Genomic DNA, 23,024 nt, shown 5'->3' on the forward strand with positions numbered 1-23,024 from the left:
GATTTCACCAAATGTTAAACCATTGTTTCTCAACCGAGATTTGACCAATCAGATAATAGTGTGAAAAGTGTTGTTTATAATAACACGAAAATGGCAATGTTGAGGCACAATACACATAGGCAGGTTGAGAAACACTGATTTGAGCATCCATCTGTTGGGTTATCTTGCGCCATGCATTTTCCCACCTTCACCTTTGCATTCGCGAACATAAGAGTCACCACAAGCATGCGTTCCATATCGTGTATTGCAAGCCATACGCGTGAAAACAAAATATACAAACCGGCAAAATGAAACAACGGAATGAAATGAAACAAAAAATACACAGTGCGATTTTGTTTGTTGTTTGTTTAACTGGAAATTTTATCAAAATGTTTTTTATTTGTCACGGTTTTGTTTGAGAAGGGAAAAGTCAACATAAAAGGACCATTTTTTTGCAGAATATTTATGTAGCCTAATAAAAAGGCCAAAATAAAAAGGCAAAGCCTTGCGAGGTGATATAAGGGACATATTGTTTTGCTTTATTAAACAATCAGCCACATAGTATAAACTTTGATTGCTTTGAAAGGTTAGCGAAATGTTTTATTTATTTTTACTGTTTATATAAAACCAGTCATAAATTGGAAACTCCGATGTGGGTAATGGAATAGAAGGCAAACAATGGTTAAGGTTTAATGGGCGTTTTAATGTTTTGCTTCACGAACCGCCAAAACATTTGGTTTTAAACTAAGACAATGCACGCAGTAGCAATAATTTTTGTTTTTCAATCGAAAAGTCTTGATTATCATAATGGCAGCAAAACAAGATAACTGAATATTATGTGAGCAGCTATAAACAGCGTAGTAACAACTAAAAACTAGAATGATATTATTATGACGTATAACAATGGGATGTTCGTTCGTTTGTTTGTTCAACATAATTTTGCTAAATATTGTTAACAACGATTGTTGGGAGTTAATGAAATAAAATTCAGTCTTTGTTATTTATTCGTTGATCTGATAAAGCTACTTTTCAAGTATCACTAAATTTGCTGAATATGCTTGTAGTGATTCACTACAAAGAAATTAAATGTTTGTGTTGGTGTTTTGATGAATCTTGTTCATTACTATTTCTGATGGATTTGAATGAGTTTGGCAAATGCACAAAATGCGATGTGGTTTTGTTAACATGCATGGTAATATCGTGATTTCGTACATGAATGGATAACCAATGTTTTCATCAACATAAAAATTATAATGATGCGTCGATTGTCATGCTTCAATGCGCAGGCGACCACGTGATACGTTCGGTAAAAATAATTTGTTTGACGAAATTTTTAAAAAAATCTCGGTTTAGGGTACACGCCCCTTGACACGCCTATTTCGGCTGATAGGGTTTCGACCAATTGGCAGGCGCCACGTGCATGCATATGTTGTTAATCGGGCAACTAAGGGTTAGCACGTGAATGCGAAAGGCCAATGAGGAATTGTCGTTGTGAAATCACATGACTGAATTAGCCAACCAGGTCGTTTGCAGATGGGTGAACGGGATAATATACATTAAAATTTATGGGTGGTGCAGAAAGGTAAATGGATTACAGAGATTGGTATATTGTGTGTGCTGTAACAGTGGCTGGATTATATATGATTTAAAGAAGAGGAAATATTAAATTTTACAGAAATTTTACACAAAAATAAAAATTTCGGCAGTTTTGAAAATTTTAGCGTAATTTTTTTGCTGCTACAATTAAAAAGAACATTGCTAAAGTTTTTTTTGCAGCTACAAAAACCCGAATTTTGGGGGTCTCAGACAATAAAAAAAACTTTGCTACAGTGCCAGAATTAGCAGAAAAAAACTTGCAACAGCGGTGGTTTGCCATAACAGCAAGGTACAGTAGCAAAATAATACTAGTATCAAATGGTTAGAAAAAGGAAAGCCATATTAAAACAGCGCCACCCAAAAGAAATGCTATAAAATTCTGGTTAGTTGGGGTTAAATGGTCAATTGCTAAGTTACAGAATAAACAGCGTTGTTGTGTTCAACATCGCTAAAAAATCAAGCAAAATAAAAAACGGGAAATTTTTGGTTTTCTACTTTTGTGATTTTTAGTTTGAGCGACAATAACGAGTATTAGGCAAACTTCAAACAACTGGGAAATTTGATGGGACCTTTAATCAATTGATAAATCAGAGATATGAACAAAGTTACTTTGTTTTTGGAAATTGATTTGTCGAGTATTTTTTGGCAACGGGAAATTTAAAATATTTTTCTAAATCTAATATTCTTTTTAGTCACATCGGTGAAAAACAATTATTATGCCGGTCGGTTACAAAAGATTTTGGGTAATAATTAATATACTACTACAGTAATAGAACTTTAACTGTGTCCTATTTTATTAGAAAAAATGTCCTGGCTTGATTTAAAGGGGAATTTAAGTAATCTATTAATTTTTCAAGTCGATGAAAACAATTAAAATATTTCGATTATTAAGGATTTTACAATTAACATACTGCAGTAAAAGAACTTTAATTGCGCCACATTTAACTGATAAACTTGCCCATGCTTAATTTAAAGGGAAATTAAATTCGAATTTATTTATGTTTTGGACCAGCAGGTTTCCACATTAGGGGGCCGCTTATGACCGGTCGAGCAGCGGGATTCGGTACAAACACCTTTTCATGGCTCGGGCCGTCCCCGTTTTTGGATTTCCGCTGAGACGGCCGCCTCCTTAACCCCATACCCCTAAGCATAGATTCAGTTCGGGATAACTTAACCCCCCGGGATTCCCCAGTGGACCCTTTACGTTCCCCGGACCCGGTACTACTTGTGCGTTCGAGACCCTCAGGTGTTCGGGGCTCAGGCTCCTTTTCAGTGGGGGTCGAGGGGTTTTCCCATGCCATGCTGGATCGTTTGTTGTGTTTGTTTTTGCCACTGAGCGCCGCATGCGTGTCGGGCGCCACCGTGTGGCCGTACTCTGTACCGGCAAAGGCGTGGTATTTCCACTGGGCGGCAGAGGAACGCTTACTTTGAAGGGGCAGAGAGAGGGACTTTAGGTAGTGGATCGCTTGTCGGCCGCTGTAATCACGGATGGTCGGGTCAGCTTCTGTAAATCGTAAAAAAATACATTTTAACTTTTACATTCTTACAAACTCCATACGTTCTTATTTCTTGCACAAATACACACGCACATATATCAGGCAGTGTACTAACCATATTCAAGTAGATGGGATATAATGTGCTCATGACCGTGTATAGCTGCTAGATGGAGTGGCGTATAACCCTGGAGATCACATGAATATAGTGAGTGGTAAATAGTGCGTTTAGTAAAAGATTTAACGAGTTTGAAACTTATAGGGTCAAAACAATAACATAGCAGCCTTACATAAATACTGCTTTCTGTTAGGTTCGAGCCACAAAAATATGCCAGCGGACATATAACACAAGAAATGCTTTAATATATTTTAGTTACCCTGTATCAAAACAGCAAAATCATCAGCTAACAAAGAAACTATATTTGTCACAGATTAAACAGAATAAAGTCATCAAGCGTAAAAACTTCACATAAAAGTAATCATTAGGTGTTGACTTTCGACTAACTTTAAGGCAAAGAAAACCACATATCACTTACCCCGTTCTGTTGTTGTCGATTACATGAAAAACAAAAAAAATGCTATTAGTCACAAAATATATATTTTAGAAAAGCTTATAAGTTATACTAATAAATGTTGAGCACTTAATATATAAAGTAAAATATTTTTAGTTGTTTCTGTATTATTTTTTTATTGTGATAAAAACACACGGTTGAGCTGCAGACAGTGCACACTGTTCCGACATATAAGGTCTCATCAGTGCAGCTGGTGACGAGAGATCGGCCGCATCCGCTAGTGTAGCCATTCAACGGCACTCCAGTTTGTTGGGAGTAACAGGGTGCACTGTCTGCAGCTTGTCGTTTAATGGCCCGGTGCTTTTACACGGTTACTGTCCGATTTTTGCAATTTAAATTTGCCTTTTTAGTCTTCATAAAATCCTTTTAACGTCACAATTGTAAACTCACCGATCTTGCGTTAACGTCAATCTTCTGATCTAGCAGCATATTCACCATATCAATGTTGCCCTTCTTCGCTGCCCAGTGTAAAGCGGTCTGATGGAAAATACTGGATTTACTATATGTGTTGTGGGTAGGTTCGCAAATGGGTTTGGTATTATGGGCTACATTCCAAAAATAATGTTTACGCGAAACTTTTGTTAGAGCGGCCTTTTTGGCCATCGAAATACGCCGAAAATTTGTATGTTATAAACACAAAAGGATGATGTGTAAATTAAACAAATCCATAAATATTCAATCCGAGATGAATTTCCATTTGTCTGTAGCCAAAACCTATTTATAGTTTATAAGTAATTACATTAACAGCAAAGCTTTCTAGTTTTAGAAATATCTTTGGTGTATATGTGCGGTTTTCAAAAAAGGCATGCATTATAGTTTTTGTCATATAACTGTACTATGGGAAATAAAAAATTATACTTACATACTAAAGTGATGTCGGCATCAATTTCCAAGGCATCAGCAAAAAAACAAAAACGTCTTGTTAGAAAACGGAACCAACTTTACAATTCAGCTAATTTTTGGCAAAAAATTAAAGATATTTTTATAGACAACTTTTCACAAAGCATTTACGTAAAATTTTAATTTGAGAGTTAAAACAAACAAATTCAACAGATTACTTACGCCCTGTGTTCAGTTGTTCAGTGGCAACGAAGGAATAACATGAAAAAAGCAATAAGTTTAAGTTCAAGTAACAACTTCATCCAAAATCAACCTGTACTCACCATAACGAAATCCTGTAACAAAAATAGGACAGTCATTTTAAATACAAAAACGATGTCAAAAAAGTGTAAAAAGTACGATACCTAAAATGAAAAAAAACGTCATAAAATTTGTCAAACTAGCTTTATTAAATAATATATCTATCGCTGTTTCTCGTTATTTTGTGCGTTTTTCATTAAAACCTATATTTGCCTTCATTTGCCTAGCCCTAGCTATAAGGACCAAAAGCGGCAAAATTGATAAAATAAAAACGGTACAGAATCAAGATAAATATAAAACATTTAAAAGCCCGCCAAATAACTACTTCTTTGCAAATTGAACCGTCGTACGTCCAACCTACAAGACCCATTTGGAGTTAGGGAAAGTCCCTACTCACCCTCTTTTCGGCCAAGGTCGGGTCAAGGTCAAGTAGTTTCCTCATTTCAACCATGTTCGCTTGAGCCGATTTGATAATCCACAGTTTGTCGTTCGGATCCAACTAAAATCACGTCAATATAAGAAATTTGAAATACGGCCTCTTCAGTGTATTAGCGCAATAAGCAAATGTTTACCATTTAAAAACTATGGACACCGTTTTATCTAAGTGCGAGAAAAAAAACAGCTTTTCAACTAAAATGATAACTGCTGCCATATGACAATAGAACACAGCTGTTTAACATGTCAGTTTAAAACTTGTAATTTTTTATTCAATTATTCCGTCGGTCAATCCAAGTATACGTTATACTCACACAGATTGGTGCGGAACCACGTTCTTGATCTTCTTCCGCTTCACCCTGTGACGTAACAAACACAATTATGCAAGTATTTTGTTCATACATCACCGAGAAATATCTAACTGCCTTGCACAATTTTTATTATAAGAACGCATTTTCCAAGTAAAGTATAACGGTATCAAACTTGAGGCAATACTTCAGTGTTTATTAGCGATGTGCCAAAACTGCAAACGTTCTGTTTGGTCGAGCACCGAGCATCTCACTTTAATGCTCGGTGCATTATGACGTCACAAAAAAATCCCCTTCCTACGTTTTAGCTCCACAAGGCCTCTTACGTCACCGGCGGTGTTTTATTAAGCTGTACATGCCCATTAAGTACGCGTTTTTCCACCATCTGGTGCATTTGATAAATCATTCGTTTTTGTTCATAGACACCCTTTAGAACACTAGTTACATATGTTAGCAGGACGTGAATATGCAAATTTAACGCTCGGGTCAGTTTGTGCAACTGCTCGGCCGAGCACCGAGCATCAAAAACAGCGATGCTCGGTACCGAGTACTCGAGTTCTGGCTCGGCTCGGCCCATCCCTAGTGTTTATATCTATTGCTCCACATAAATTATTAATAGTAGAAAACAAGTTAATGCTGCGTAAATAATAAGATTGTTCCAACGGTTGGTGAATGCAAAGAATTGAAGCAAGTTTCTCAAGGAGGATTTAGCTTAACTTTAAGTAGGGGATGCGTAACATTAATAAATTTGTAAACAAATTCGTAGCTACAAAATGGTTGGGGACCCTGCTTTAGTCCAAACCCAGCCATTGCATCTTATCCTTCTCACACAAGACTTCTTTAGTCAAAACCCTGTGTGTGCAGCTTATATTTCTAGGGGAGCGGTAATAAGTATCCGTGAGTGTAAAGCAAGTTTTTAAATGAGGCTTTAACTTAACTATAAAAAGGGGATCAGTAACCTTAATCAACTTGTAAAAATGGTCAGTTGCTAGGTTTGGGGACCCTGCTTTAGTTGGAACCCATCCATTGCAACTTCTCACAAGACTTCCTCACCTTGCTGTCCACAGATCGTTCCGAAAGCGCAAGTGACGTTGTGTCTTCATTCTGGCGTTGTTTGTTCTGAAAGTTCAGTCGCGCTCTTTCCACTGAACCGGCGTAACTCGTCTGTTACGACACAATACAAGTGTTGACGAATAATACCGGTGCGAGTTTACTACAGGACATCATGCAAGAAAAGTAAGACTGTGTGGGGTTGTGTGTTTTTTTGAACATTTAAATTTTTTTGGTTTTGCAACGTGAATTTACTTTTGTGTGTTTATTGATTTTGTTTCGTCTTTTTTTATCACACTGAGGCTAAATTTAATCATCAGCTTGGGGGCATTTTTTCCAGCAAATTTAATAACTTTTTATTTGTTGATATTTGCAAGTTTACTGTTTACCGAAGCATTTTTATTTGAATCCGTAAACGAGCGCTACGACATTTTCAACGATTAATTTGCGAATACAAAATGTTTCTGTGTTTCAATTATGACGTATGAAAGCACGTTTGATTGTGACGCAGCAAAAGAGAACTCGGGTCGAAAAGGACTTCACAAAAAAATTGTCGAAATAAAATTGTTCGATGTTGTTAACCGAGGTTTTAGATTCTACTTTATTGCTTTATAAAGAAAGGTTTAAGATTCGAGGTAGTCGTTTATAATTGCAACTTCGCCATAGTGAATACTGGTAAATTCACCAACTAACGTAGAATCGTCGATCGAACTACTTAGGCATTGTAAAGAAGATTTTGTCCATTTATAAGATTTCTTTAATTTCCTCAGCTTTGCAACTTTTTCAGTTGCATAGTATTATGTCGGTCCAACAAAGAGTCGCTCTGTTCTAGACGTGGATATTAGACAATCGGGGGATTGTGACATCACAGTGGTTTGGCTCACCCGTCGAATAAGCGGTTTTCCACGGAGAGGTTTCGCTTCGCTGCTTTTCAACTGCATGCTAAAACTTCTCATGCGTGAAACGCGTTTGCCCTTCACCGCCAATTCCATGTTGTGACATCACAATGCGAAATAACAATTGGATACAGACTATCTACAACCTTTTGCGACCACTGTGGTCAGATCTTTAAAGAATCAAGAGCTTTAATTTTGTAAAACTGACTAAAATTCTTTCACACAAGCACAGTACAGAAATCTACCCCAAAATTGGCCAATAAGTGAAGTTAGTGAAACGTTTGAATTTATGCAAGTCGGCTGTGCAAATTAATTGACTAATACGACGTCTTTACTACAAACAACTTTTTAATGCGGAATTTTTAAACTAATATCGACGCAAAGCCGGCTGGAACTAAACTTATTTTTTCAGGTAAATATCAATTTACAACCAATACAATTACAAAAATTTCTCCAACATTTCTGTTCTTGTATAAACTACTGCACGTATTAACAGAATCTACTTAACTGCCCAGCATATAAACGTCGAATCTACAAACAACACAATTACAAAAACTTTCCATCTATAATAAAACTACTTCGACGTAGGAACACTATACACAGACTTGAATATAGTTTAATCATAAACATAACTGCCATTGAACTGGTGTATATAGAATACATTATGTATACCTTTCAACCAACAGTGTAGATTGTTGAAGAAACGTCTGTATGATGTATTCTATATACATCAGTTCCTTGGCAGTAATGTTTATGAATAAATTACTTCGACGTGTTTTCCAAGTAAATCCATCTACTTAACTATCCGGTATATAAACGTCTAATCTACACGATTTCCCGGTAAGACCGCATAAGGCAAGTTGTCAGTTTGCGTGACCTGAAACCACAAAAAGCGCTCCACAAACCTGACAACACGAATCAAGTTACCAAGTTTAGACTGACAACGTTTAACACAGCACATCTATTTCCAGCTCCGACTCGAGTTTTTCACGACAAAACAAACCGTGCTCCCAAGCATACTTTGTGCAGTCAACCAAACCAAAGTTGTTAATCAACCTTCGAATTATAATTAAGACAAAACTTTACACAGTTTGAGTGGGATGATTAAGGGTAATATCGCTAAGGTTGGTTGCATGAAACTCGTTTGCAAACCCGCTTTAAACAGCCAAGGGTAAAGAAGCGATGATGTTTTCCGAACTATTTTTTTCTGCTCTACAATCGACAACAACATACAAAAACATGGTCAAAGTTTCAACATTTTACCACTAAAAGTAATTAAGCAAGCACAAGAAACAAATTGTTGCAAGTGAAATACATAAAAGCTTGTTAAGCTATTTTTATCTTTCACCCCCCATAACATTTTCAAGGTAAACTCGTCTTTTAGACATGAATTAATGCTGCTTACTAAAATATGCTAATGTCAAACCCCCTTCAAGAAAAAGGTTATCTACAAATCAACACAACAATCGTCTAATCTTCCCGATCAACTGCAACGATACTTTTGGGCACAGAAGTATAACAGAGAAAACCAAACTAACATTCCACAACGTAAAATAACACCGTAAATATCGCGATGCCTGCAGAGGTTTAGGTTTCTCTCAGTCTGCTGGTTTACAATACACCGCCTTAAGTTTTCGGTGTAAACTTTTTTTCCATTGGTTCTTCAAGGTTTAGAGTCAAAACCTGCGTGTGTCGGTTGTTGACAGTAAAAGGACGCCGCGACGGAAAAGTTAATGCGAGAGAGAGAGCTCGAATAAGCTTTTCGTGGGACAGAATATCGAGACCACAGTTGTCAGTCGGGACGGGTTTTTCGGGTTTCGTTTTTTTAACAAACGGGCTTAATTCGACCCTGCCTTTACATTCTGTGTTCGTAATTGTTTGAAAATAAAATTACCCAACTAAGCGGGTAGTTGCTGGATATAACCTAATGCCCAATTACAGCCCTAAAACGTCTTGTTTAAGCCAATGTTTACTATTGTCCATAGTGTATATTTCTTTATTATATTCTGTACTTTTGGTAGGCTTCAATGTATAGGCCTGTCAATCAAACTTTCGGGCCTAAACGAGCTGTTCAAAAACGATTTGGGTTCGGGCTTGTGTACAAATTGCATCTCTGGCTCAAATACGCAATCGAGGAATACAACGTCTGTTTGTGGCTGTTATAATAATTTGGGTTGAGTTTGCTGATTTTCAAATGTCAGGAATTCGATTCAAAACTATATATTTGTTTGTATGTTCTGTTTATATGAAATGTTAATAAGAAATTTTTAACCCAAAATTTATGCAAAGTTTTCAACTTAATATTATATCAAACTTTTTGATCATTATTAAATGTAACTTTTCAAACTGAGATCCCAGTACAGTACTATAAGCAGTGGTGGGATTCAGCCGGTTCGCACCGGTTCTATAGAACCGTCTTAAGAAATTTTATGAGATCAGCAAACCGGTTAGCATCATTGGTTACTGTTAATGGACTTTTTGTAACAGAACCGGCTGAAAAATATGACATTTGTGATAGAACCGGCTGACAAAAAATTTGAATCCCACCACTGACTATCAGCAGTTTATACGTAAACAAGGAACTAAAAGTAACGCATTTGTCCCATGCTGCCTGTGAAAGTGAAACAAATTCAACCAACTTTAATTCAACATTCTAACATAATCGACTGATAATTATCCTCTATCACCATGTTACGATACGCAACTTGCATTTAAATGACGTTCCGCCCTCACTACTCCCACTCTGGCGGTTTCGATGTTGGTATGGAATCCAATTCATCGCAAGTCGCCATGACAAACACATAACTACTCACTATGGCTTTTATTGCATAGCTAGGTGACAGTTTTATCCACAAAATCACGACAACATCATATTACTGCTAATTGAAACACTTAAACACAGATAAACTTGGACATCTAAAATCTAAAATAATTGGAGGACTTTTATCATATAGCTAAGCAACAGTTTGTCCACGAATCATTACTACATCGTATTACTGCTAATTCACTTATACAGGGACAAACTTGGACATCAAATCTAAGAAGTTTGGAGGACTTTATTAACTTAACTTTGTGGGACTATGATCACATTTACGACAGCAACTTTGGTGTCAAGGTCTGGCACAAACTTGACAAAAACGTAGAAATGAATTTATAAAGTAAATGATTTAACAAGTATTGCTCATCCAGCAGTCTTACTATAAACAACCGACGTTTCGATGTCCTATACACGACGCCTTCGTCAAAACAATGACATATATTACAAGACAAATTCCTTAAAAAGCAACAATTGCAACAAAACACAAAAAACAAAGATAACAAGTTCGTGCGGCTGCAAACTCGCACAAACGGATTGTGAATAAATTAACTTCAGTACTTTACAGCTGTTATAATGCTTTGCACTGCATACTCTGCGCACAAGTTCAAACAAGGAAATACCGCAGAATCGATAATCGATATAAATCGTGATTGTAAAGTGTTTCACAACACCACGTAACTATAATCAATTCAGAGCGAAACCTCATACTGCAGATTTCGGGGATGTAACAAACCCATTGTAGAGTTTGTCGTCTAGTGTTTTTTGGCAAATGCTAAACTAAACAAACAACTCTTTACAAATATAAAATAAGTTCAAAAATCGATGTAAGTTTAGAAAAAAAAACGTCGTTCATCCTTTAGTTTTAAAGATATGTATTATTTCGCTTGTACAGCATCGTCAGTATCTACGAACAAGCAAAAAGATTCGTAAAAAATAAAAACAGTATTCGTAAATATCTGCTGACAAACAAAGGACTGGGTGATTCCAGCTTTAAGTTTCAATTACGAGCATAAATTCAAAAATATTCGAACAATTTGAATCAAATTCGATTCGGTAAAACGCCTTTAAAAGGCCTGGCGTACCATGATTATAAATCGAAATAATTCGGTTGGCTTAAACTTCAGTAATTTGCAACTTCGCTTTATATTGCATAGCAGATCACAAGGAAAATGAACCATAGCTGACTCTCTCAAGAATTTACAATAATTAAACAAATTCGGTTCTGGAATTCTACAAACTAAACTACTCTAATCTAAATCACCCGAAATTATAAAATTCAACAAACGAAAAAAACATGGTGCTTTTCTACATTTACTAAAACGTATTAAATTGTTATTTTCCTTAAATCTTATTTCCGTCAATACAAAAATGAATATATTCGATATGGACGTACATCTACATGGAGAAAGCTACAGCATGTGCAGCTATCGTAGCAGCAAGCGATCTAAGTGACAACCTGCCAAGCCAAGCCAAGCCAAGCTTTAAGCTCCTCCATTTCCCATCAACATTTCCTTTTCAAGCTCACTTACTGGAAATTGATTGGCGTTTGGAGTTTTGAAAATCGATGCCTAAAGCACTCTTGATAAGGAGAACCTTAAGGCCCATACTAAAATCTTGCGCTCAGGAAAACGAAAAACAATTAAATGTCACACGATTTTGTTTGATAAAAGTGTTATTCAACTGATCTAAGCTTATGTATTTTGCGCGAGAAACTAAATCGATAACTTTGTTCCAATAGAAAACAAACTTTCACAAAACTATTAAAAAACTTGCAAAAAATAGTTAAGTAACATCAGCTACAATTTCTATTTCTATTTACTACCTAAATAAATAAACAAGTGCCAACGAATTAAGAAAGGTAAATTAGACATATTTCACTGCAATTGCGTAAACACTTAAGGACACACCGCGCAAGTATACCGTATTTGTTGGTTCCATAATTTAAAACACAAGCCTATCAAAATCCAAATTTCACATAAAACGCAATTTGAACAACAGAATCACATTTCCAAATATGACTTCATACGATTGAAATCTGCACATATGCTCCCCACAACTTAATCTAATCGCAACAAACAACTCTACAACACAGTCTGAATATCGATCAGTGCAGATTGCAGACTTCTTCACTGCGACAAATCAACGACACTTCTGGTCACAGTCGCTGAAGAAAATTCCTCAAAGCTAACTTAAGTTGATAGAAGAGTTCTTGAATGCCCAGCTAAATACACAGAACCTCAAAAACCAGCGCTGACCACCGAACCACAACTGTACGAACAATAGAATCAGGATTCGTCTTTACATTGTACAAGGGTTCCCGCTTTTTTGACGAGTAATCTATCATTTAACAACAAAGCTAAAAATTTCTGTTCAAAAATCGACTTTTCGAATCTATAGCGCCAAGGCTTTTATGACGTCACAACTAAGTAAATCGCGGCTTCGCTCGATTTCACGTCCAGAAGGTGTTTGGAATACTGATGACGTCATAAGTGAGATAGGCGCGCGATTTGGATGTGAGATGGCGACGATATTCGATATAAGGGCACGGATTTTGGATTGGCGAAATTGATAACTGTTATCATAGTAGTGAGGCGGTGTTCGTGCTTCGGGTTAAACGGGGTCAGATTGAATAGACAAACTTGTGTACATAGAAGATTGTGGGGTGGTTTGCGAGGGCCGGTAGCGTGGTATTTTAAACAAGTGGGCTGAAAAAACATTCGCTTCATTTCTTAACTTTAAAAATTTGTTCAACATTCTAACGCTTCTTATTGAATGATGAACTAAAAACAAGGTAATTTTCAGCGCCTACTAAACAATGCTCTTCTGGCAAATAATGTTTTTATGGCTTCAACCGACGACCAACGTTCTATTCAGATCACCTTCATCAGGGTAAATAATACTCCAAAGACACTACAACATATCCTGTGATTAGCTGCTGTTTGGTTCAAGCAAGTTAGGTGGTAAAATTGATGAAGACAAATTTAGGGTTTAGAAAACAAAAATATGGAATTTACAGTGGGAACGATTTTGCGTTGGAAAACATTTTGTCACGACTTACTGGTGCAAAAATACACTAAACTTAAAACTTTTTCTACAAGGGCTTTCGACGAAATAGCGCCCACTAACGGTATAATATTACGGGACCGACGCAAAATCACACTAAAATTCCGTAACTCCACATCATTCTTGGCTGATCTTTAAATTACGGTACTTCACACAAATCTTTGGTGGCTGATTTTTAAATGTTCTGAAATTCAAAATATTTACTTCAACCTAAATTCGCTAGTGGGAAATTTCAAAGCAGAAGTTTCTATCAACGCTGCTCCAAACATCTTCCTAAACAACTTTTTAAGCATTAAATCAGCTTTTACGTTCCAATCTGCCAGTACAATAAAACACAAACAGTTGAACAGAAACACCTGTAGCACAAACAAACCCAACTAAACATGGAACAAACAGGCAGAGGTGGGAGGTGGTGGTTGGTGTGATTAATCCTTCCTATGGTGATGAATATACCTGTCTATGTTTATCACCACATGAACAGAAACTTCCTATTTACCTGATAACAACTATATATATGCACTATGTTGTTCCCACTACTACCGTGTTGACTTTGACGAAGTTATAAGTAAGTTAAATAATGTGGAATTCTGAGGCAAACTGGAAAAACCTTTTATCAAAAAGTGCTAAATTCTGCACCCAGGAAACCCTATCTAGCAGAATGGTGATCAATAATAAAAGTTTAAACAGATAAGTTCTTAACCAGAAATAAATTTAACAAGCTTTGGGGGTTTACATACATATGTATGTCCCAAGTATACAGAATAATGTGTAAAAGAAACTAGAGGGTAATTTTGTCTACAAATTATTAAACTGTTTCAACTGAAACAACTTTCCACAAAAAAACTTGCTGTCAATCAAATGTATTACTGTCACAAAAGAAAAACAGTCTGCTAGCATTATTGAAGTGCTGATGTCCCATCAAAACAGCATCAACAAAATTTTACCACATTCACACAAACCCACATTCTATCACCTAACCACTAATAATTGCCACAACATTACAGTTGGCAGCTCGATTTACCTCACAACTGTCAATCAAGGTTTATGGTGGTGCTTAATGAACTTCCCCTAATTGTAAAGCCACACTTCCATCGCATGCAGCAAAAACTCACAGACTATAGTTTTGACAGAATTTTGTCGAACATATTGCACATGCACAAAATATTTTTAGATTAAACTGAACCCCCAGTTTAGGGTAAAATGAGTTTTAATGTTTTTTGGTGATAGAGCATTACTTCCGTTCAAAGCATCAATCGATAATAACTATTGCAGTTTGCATTTAAAACAATTTTTAGTTATTTGTTTTTACAGTAAATATTTTAGCAACGTATATTCATATTTTAATACGTAGACTGCCAAGGGATATTCCTATGTTGTGCTTAAATTTGCCAAATATGGTTTAGTGGCGTTCTGAAATCAGGTCGAAATATTTTGTGTGCCATGCTACGAGTTAACTCATAGGTAACATGCTGGTGTAGGGTGCCTCGTTGTTGCCACAACGCATCCACGACGTTAGTTCGAGACGCCAGCTCGTTTTAAGCGCGTTACAATAGAATAAGTCTACTACGAGTATACTCGTATCTGGCAAGCCTGGCTAGATCGGCAACTACGAGATAACTCGTAGTTGGCAGTCAACGTGTTAAGGCATCCGGACATATTCAACTTAGGAAAATACACACTACTGTAATGCATAAGACTGTAACTGAAATAATCTGACAAAATATAACACAAAACATATTATCCAATAAAACTGACACTAATATATTAACAACCTTTTCACATCTCAAAATATACAGTACATGCTTTAACATGTCTACACAAGCCTCCAGGTTCAACCAAAATTCAGATAACTGACTGCACAGATTTTCCAGAAAACAAAACAACAAAATGAATTAAACGAACAACCACATCTATTTGTACAACACTATATTGCGGTTTACAGCAATACTGATTGTGGTGAGGTGTTCTACTTGCTACCCGTATCTGTGCAATGCATATAAACCACCACAGGAAATGCACTAATTGTGTGAGGTGGATGGAACTAATCAGTTGTAAGCAAAGTAGATGTTTGGTCGTAGGTGGTGCAAGCATTTAAAGCAGACAAGCTGTGTTGGAAGTTTTTTGTAGAGCCAACAAGGCAAAACTATATGAAGTGTTCTTGTCAAAGGCAACATTTGCAGAAGCAGATAATCTGAGTTGGAAGCTTTGGGAAACCTAGCATGCCAAAATCATTTGACTAAATTTTGTAGCAAATATAGTTTCATGTTAAAGGTTAGAACAAATGTTTTGTGTTGAAAAGGCAGCTTTTCCAACATGACTAGAAACTAGTACAATGATTAAAACAACTCTAAAAAGCAATACTAAAAAAGTCAACTTGAAAGCATTCAACTTTAAATGGAGAATGAATAAGATTATAGATAGCAATGTGAAAGTTTAAAACAGAGCTTTTGCAGTTTTTTGTATAAATTTATTTTCGCTGATCAGTATAAGTGGTAAAAATGCTCACAACTAAAAGTGACAGCAATTTCTGCATATCCTGCGATATATATTCTGACTTAAATGCAACTGAATTGATTGCAGCGTTGAACTTTTCTATGTCTAAAACCCAAATCTAATGCAAGCTGCTCACAAAAGGTAAAAATCAACAAAGATACAAGAAAAACTGACTTGCAAACTTAGATGATTTCAAAACCATTGAAACTGACAGAAATTGGAGCTTAAATAGAAGAAAGCAGGGCATAAGAGTTAGCACTTCACTGACAAATTACTACATCAAGTGAGATCAAACAGATGTGTTGGCTTGATTGCTTTTCTGTTTCCTGCCATTTGCTTCTGATACTGGCAAACTATTAAAGTGGGTCCATACAGTTTACACTTTACAATAAATATACATGAGGTAAATATTAAACGGATTTCCCACCATAATTATGAGTGAAACATCCCACTGCAATTAAAACTGATGGAACTGCATTAAACTAACTTTTTGATGACAATGTTGGTATGTCAGATTTCCACTTTGATATTTTAAAATTTGTTGTATATTTATATTTGTTAAAAAATCATTTTGTGGAATTTATATTTGTAGTTATCATTTTATATTGCGTATCCCCCCAAAAATGGGATAATGCACCCATTCAAATGTTTGTTACATGTATCAAAAGTAAATGTGTGGATGAAAAACATGAAATACTGTGTATGCATTTAAATGTCCAAAATATGTACTTTGTACAGCAAATTAATATTTAAAAATTATACCTAATTTCATATTTTATTGGAAGAATGTATCAAAAAGTTTGAATTGTGAAACATTTTTGAGTATTTGTAGAAAGACACATTTAAAAAAAACATACATGAAAGCTTCATTAAAGCCATGAGAATATAGTGCAACATTCGATTAGATGTACAATCCAATACAACATGCAGTTGAATAATTAAACAACATTGCACCTACCTGCATTAAACTGATGGGTCGATTTCGTGATATGCGACCTTGCTCCGTGGCAAGAGCCTGTAGACCGGCCTTAGTGCGATCGATAGAAGACGGAACTCTCTGGCAAATTACAAGGCCAGTATAGCAGGTGGGTGTAAAATTGTTTGCATGCAAAAGTGAAAATTAAATTGTGGGAAATAATACACACAAATGAAGGAAATTGGCTGAGTCCATTTAAACCAGTGGTTCTCAACCGGGGGTCCGCAAAGCATTTTCAGGGGGTCCATGACAACTTCCTAATTTTGCAGACAATGATATTGATAAAGCGCTATTTAAAAAATATGTCTCAGCGTTTTAAAATAGCATGAAACTTGTTTTAAATCGTTCTTCAAAGGCGACAAACCAAAATGCATTATGACATTTTAACCCCATTGTGGTGCAACAGAGGTAAATTTTCAGTGGCAAACAACATACCACAATGTGCATCACAATGTAATGGCTCTTTATTATTGAGTTCCGATGTCGCAGCCCAGTCAAAGTGATTGAAATTTTGGTCCTGGACCAAACGAGGTTGGTATATTCTGCACCTTTTTAGGGTTGCTTAATAAAAAAGGACAAAAAATACCAAAACCTTCAAAGGGGTCCGCGATTAGCTTGACAGTACCAAATGGGTCTGCAAAGGCAAAAAGGTTGAGAACCACTGATTTAAAGAGTTAGGTGATGTGCCTAACACTATCAATCCTACAGGTTTATGACAACTTTTGTTTCAAAAGGGTATGCAAAGGGGGGGGACATTATAATTACTGGGACTACAGCTACCTATGTAAATCAAACATTGCTGTTTGTAGTATACATTGCAAGTTCAGCAAAATTTTATGGTGATAATAATTATGTTCTAAAGTGATAAACTAAATTAAATTTTGAAGGGTGCAAAATTACTGTGTACAATTATCTACTACACCTGTTCAATATCAGAAGTAACATTAACAAATAAATGGAGGTCTTACATGTTCGAGGCTGGGTGACGGGGGAACATTCTCCTTTTTATCTTTGGTCTTTTTCCTCCTCGGAGCTGATGGAACCGCAAATTCACCACTTTCAGGTTTCGAAGCTGGTGGGCGAGATTGGGCTGGAGGTCCTGCATAAGAATAAGATGTTATTAATTCTGCTAAATTGGTGCAGCATCTACAGTGCAACAGGCAATTTTTAACATGTATGTATGGCAAACTTTTATTGTCTTATAAGTGTGATGACTGGGTTAATTATGCAACACAGCATAACTTTATCTGCATATCTAGCATTTGCTAAAGATTTAAACAGTTCACTGACAGAGTAGATGAATATGCCATTTAAAATATGCAGGAGTAAACAACAATACACACAACTAATATAAATATAAAAATCCTAATTGCCTAAATTATTTCATGACATACCTTTCCAAATTTATTCATAAACATGAATAAATTATTTCCAATAATACCATTTGAATTATTTCATGACATACCAAAGAACTTGTTTATATAGGATACATAATGCAAACGTTTCGACAATCGCTGTTGTCATCATCAGTGCAGATTGGTTATGTTTATGATTAAATTACTCTTCTGTGTATAGTGTTCCTAAATACCTTTGTCAACCTTGGTCACTTTTTCCTCCGTAACTTTCGATATTGGTGTTAACCTTTTTGGTGGTCCATCTTCTATCATGTCTTCACTTGCAACACTTTTAGGGGCAGAAATCTGGGGCTTTGAGGCCTGTTTTTTGGGCGACGATTTTCTTTCAGCCTTGGTCTTCGATGCAGGTGGGGCATCCGATTTCGGGGGTTTCGACGCAGAGATGACATTGTCGTACGTTTCTACTGGAGTTGGTTCAGCTGGTCGGGCTTCGTGCACGGGGAAATCAGTGGTTGGGTAAGTGTCGGGGTTTCGAGGTGAGCGGACGAGATCATCTGAACCAGCATCTGCATATGGGACTTCCCCTTTAGGTGTAAAACTTGTGTTGCTTTCATTATCTGACTCTGCAAGAAAAGTATGTTGATAACACAAATCGATCAATGAAACTACTACATTTAACACAGAATCGTTAGACAATGTTTTTAAACTTTTTAGCACAGTTAAAACAGCTTTATGTCAATTTAAGGATTTTTTCATACAAAAATGAAATGGCAAAGAGCCAACCAAAACACACACATATATATATATATATATATTAGACATTTTTAATAGTGATGGGACGATACCAGGTTTAGAAGCGAATACCGATACCGAGTACGAGTACCACATGTATATACCTTCGATACCGAGTACTTAAGTGTAGTATTGCACTTAGTTGTATATCACTGGCAAATTAATCTGCCATGGTCGGGGTACAGGCGCACACACACACATGCCGAAAAATGTAATCTCCATGTGGTGTAAATCAGCCTTCGGTAATCGCACGTTGGTATCGAAAACTGAAGACAAAATATTTCTATACCGAGTACGAGTATCGATACCACTGAAATCGTTCGATACCATCGATACCGAGTACCGAGTACTCGTCCCATCACTAATTTTTAATTCAGAGTACATATGTATTGGGTAGAATGTTATTAGATGCTGATTTTAAAATTCATAATTGGGTTGCCACATGAAATGTTTCATACAAAATCTCAGCTTGGACAGCACTTTGCTGTCAAAGTACAATAAATCAATGGTGGAAAAATTGTTGTTGTTCAATAATGTTTTCAATAGGAACTAAAATGTGGCTGTTCACCTAAAACTAACAAATTAAAGCTTTAAATATTACCTCCATATGATGGGAAGCTTGTGATTGGAGGTGCTTGATCCATTGATGTATTGGTAGAAACTTCCGTTGAAACTTCACTATTTACTGACGAAACAGATGACGATAGTGATGGAGGTCTGTACTTTTTCTTCAGTTGCACATATTTATCACCCTAAATAGACAAAGCATTGTAAATAGCAATAATAAAGTCAGAATATTCCTTGTTTTATTGGGCAGAAAACATTAGTATGATTAAAACTAATAGTACTAAATAATTGCCTTAAAAGTACCTAAGTAAAATATAAAAACAAAACCTGAAATAAGAGATGTTACAAATTTTTTTAATATGAATTTAATTTTATTCACACCAACAACAATATGACAAGAATAGAGCATGGTAACAATATGTGCATTAGCAGTGCAGGCTGACTTAGTATAAAAAAACCTTTTAGTGACCTTTGCATAGCTGAGTAAAAAACTGTTTGTCAATTTAGTTCCTCACATATTTAGTAAACAAACCAAAACCCTCAAAAACATTTAAATTTTCAGCTACATGAAAAGTACAACAACCCATTGCTCTGATAAATAAATATCAGCGTTACATTGAACCCTGTCAACAGAAACACATATAAACTGAAAGTAGTTTCTTAGTGAGCTCACACCAACACATCCAAGTCAAAAATTTTCCAGCGAAAAAATGCATTCTGAGCACAAAGCATTCAGACAACTATGCATGACTCAATTTTGACGGAACTGAGAGGACACGACCTTTGAAGTCATGGCATGAAGTTATTCTTATGAGTCCCAAGAAATTGGCAGGCATTGAATCAACAAAACTGACATGTTTTATGACAGATGATCAGTTTGATAATTCGTGAATGAATTTGTTATTTGCTGATTAGGAAACAGGTATTTGCACTTAGATGAAAAAAAATTGGGATTTTACCTTTTGTTACCAGTTAGATGGAAAAAAATCCACTTTAGTAGAGCAATAAAAATCAGTTCAGTAAGCAAGAAATTGTACCTTATATACTTAGATATGTACTTTAGTTTGCTATATATTTATTCTGCTATATATATTTCTTTTTATTCTGCTATATATATTTATTCTGCTATATACATTTATATATTTCTTGCTATATATCTATTACGTTTGATAATAGGCTTCATTTTGCAACAATTTAAATTAACAAAAAAAACAACATACAATGCAACGTTGGTCTAAAGTTTGTCTGTCAAATTGCATTGCACTCCTACAAAACAAAGTATTTCACATGTTCACTAACCAATGTATGTAATGAATGCTCCACATTTCAAACGATGGTTACAAAGTTTTGGCTGTGTAATTAAACAGTCAACGACAGTATATACTACTTAACAAGTTGTCACTAACTAACAACCTCTCATAAATCTAACACACTTACATTTTCAGTTTTAACGACAGCCACAGTGTTGACGCATTCCTTGAACTTCTGCCGAGCTTCATCTGTGCATAAAAACATATAAAGGTTACGATGCCAAGCTGTATGTTGCCCCTGAGACCTTTCATAAGTTTCCTGTTATTGTACAAAGTGACTTTTACAAGCGTGTCTTTAACATTCCACTATAAGCAATTTTAAGATCTGATTTCAAGATATTGTCTTTTCTCACAAGTTTTAAAACTGAATACAGTTGCTATTTGACATTACTGTTGACACTGTTGTGCTGCAAAAGTTAGTAACACATGTAGACTAACTACTTTTGCAGATTTTAGTTAGAATTTTTGCAAATGCCAAACCAATGAATAAAACAAGCCTAATTTTAAAACCCCTTTTAAATTTACATTTTTGACAGTTAGAAAAATTAACATGTATTTTGATGAAACCAAAATAAAAATTTAGCAGAAGAATTCAAACATAACAACTTAATTTGTAGCAACACAAAATGCCTGTACTAGTAATTTTTAACAATGGGTAAAAGCAGTGACAAAATAGATGGTTTTCTTCGATTACAAACTTGCACAATGACAGATAAAATTCCATAAATTTTGGCAACATTTCTATTCACAATTGTATACATCACATAAAAAAGCACATACCTCTGGTGGCCGCATTGTTGAGGGACTTTTTAAAGTTGGAGACAAGAACAGTGTTTTTAACTTTTCCACCGTGGGCAATTATGAACTGACACACAGACTCCACACTTATCTCAGAAGCCATCGTGTGGCGATAAACTAACCTGTAAATATTTCAATATTAAATCTACAATTTGTGAAAAACAGTTAAAGTCATAAAAGCATGCCACACAAAATCATGTCTTACACATATTGTAAATTTAAACCTTATTTAAGTCACTTGGAAATGACATGGCTAGAAAAAGATGTATTCATACATAAAATACAGACTGTATAAGCCTCAACACCCCATGTTTCAAACAGCATTTCTGTTTCTATATTTCACAAAAACATGACAGTGCAATTCAACACAGAAATCAGCAACTTAGACGAGGGTAAGAAACTGACTAATGATTATACACAAGGTGTTTTACAATGAAAAGTTTTTCATGTATGGTTTAGCATAGACAATTTTTGTTACATTTCAACAATGGTTCACAACCAGGGGATTGAACCAAAAATTTTCAAAATGGCATGCTTTTAAATTTCTAAAAAATGCAAAGTATAACACAGCTATATGCTGTAACAACAAAAGTATTATCTGATGACTAAAATACATCTTATGTTCTAATTTTTCATTTAGTATCCTTTTCAATTCTTTATTAGAAGAAAAGAAACAGTTTTTAAAAGTAATCAATTGGTCTGCATACTTGGCAGTTGGCACATGTGGAAAAAACATGCAACTGTCAGCTTTTACGTCTGCTGTCACCAACATAGCGAATGAGCTACACAAGATTAACAAATGTGGTATTTTAACTAAGACAACATTGGGTCAGTCACGTTTTTAACACAAAGGTAAAGCAGTTCATTGACAAACTTGAATAATACTTGTGACATCATAAACTGTAAAAAGTATAAAATCATACACACATTGCTACACTAAGAAGATATAAAGGAGCCACACCAGACAAATTTGTTGATTAAAAATGTAAGTTTTGGGCATACTTAATCACATAAATGAGTTAATGTAGTTAACTGAGACAACCAAGTATTAGCGAGCCGTGCCCGTGCCGTTAACTCGTTATATGCGCAACATTTATAAGATTTAGTAGCAAGTTCTTATGAAGTTATAATACAAAATTTAAAAAACCCAATTAACTGTAACGTCAAGGTTGCCGAGATTGTAATTGTTATTCTGTTCGGATCAGTCAGGCATAAATAATACTTAAAAGGAATACAAGTTTACTAGACAAACAATGATTTTATAACATTGGCTCGCCTCGCAACGCTAATTACGGTAAACAATAAAAACAATCATAAAAGATAGGAAGTAAAAATAAAACCTTAGTAAAACCACGATAGTTAAAACAATCGCGATCACAAATA

General features: G+C 35.5%; 1 pseudogene across 1 annotated transcript; it reads right to left on the reverse strand.

The window, feature by feature from the left end:
* Nucleotides 1-226: 226 nt before the first annotated feature.
* LOC145209382 (uncharacterized) lies at nucleotides 227-21,793 on the reverse strand (annotated as a pseudogene). Its single transcript, XR_013855088.1, has 13 exons — nucleotides 21,624-21,793; nucleotides 20,971-21,032; nucleotides 19,568-19,718; nucleotides 18,408-18,797; nucleotides 17,788-17,918; nucleotides 16,802-16,900; nucleotides 6,577-6,687; nucleotides 5,530-5,574; nucleotides 5,142-5,279; nucleotides 4,031-4,117; nucleotides 3,605-3,610; nucleotides 3,187-3,256; nucleotides 227-3,079 (listed from the first exon to the last, which is right to left on the reverse strand). The product of XR_013855088.1 is annotated as an uncharacterized LOC145209382 (transcript).
* Between the last annotated feature and the right edge of the window lie 1,231 nt (nucleotides 21,794-23,024).

Source organism: Phallusia mammillata, chromosome 1, assembly GCF_965637545.1.
Source record: "Phallusia mammillata chromosome 1, kaPhaMamm4.hap1.1, whole genome shotgun sequence".
NCBI lineage: Eukaryota > Metazoa > Chordata > Ascidiacea > Phlebobranchia > Ascidiidae > Phallusia > Phallusia mammillata.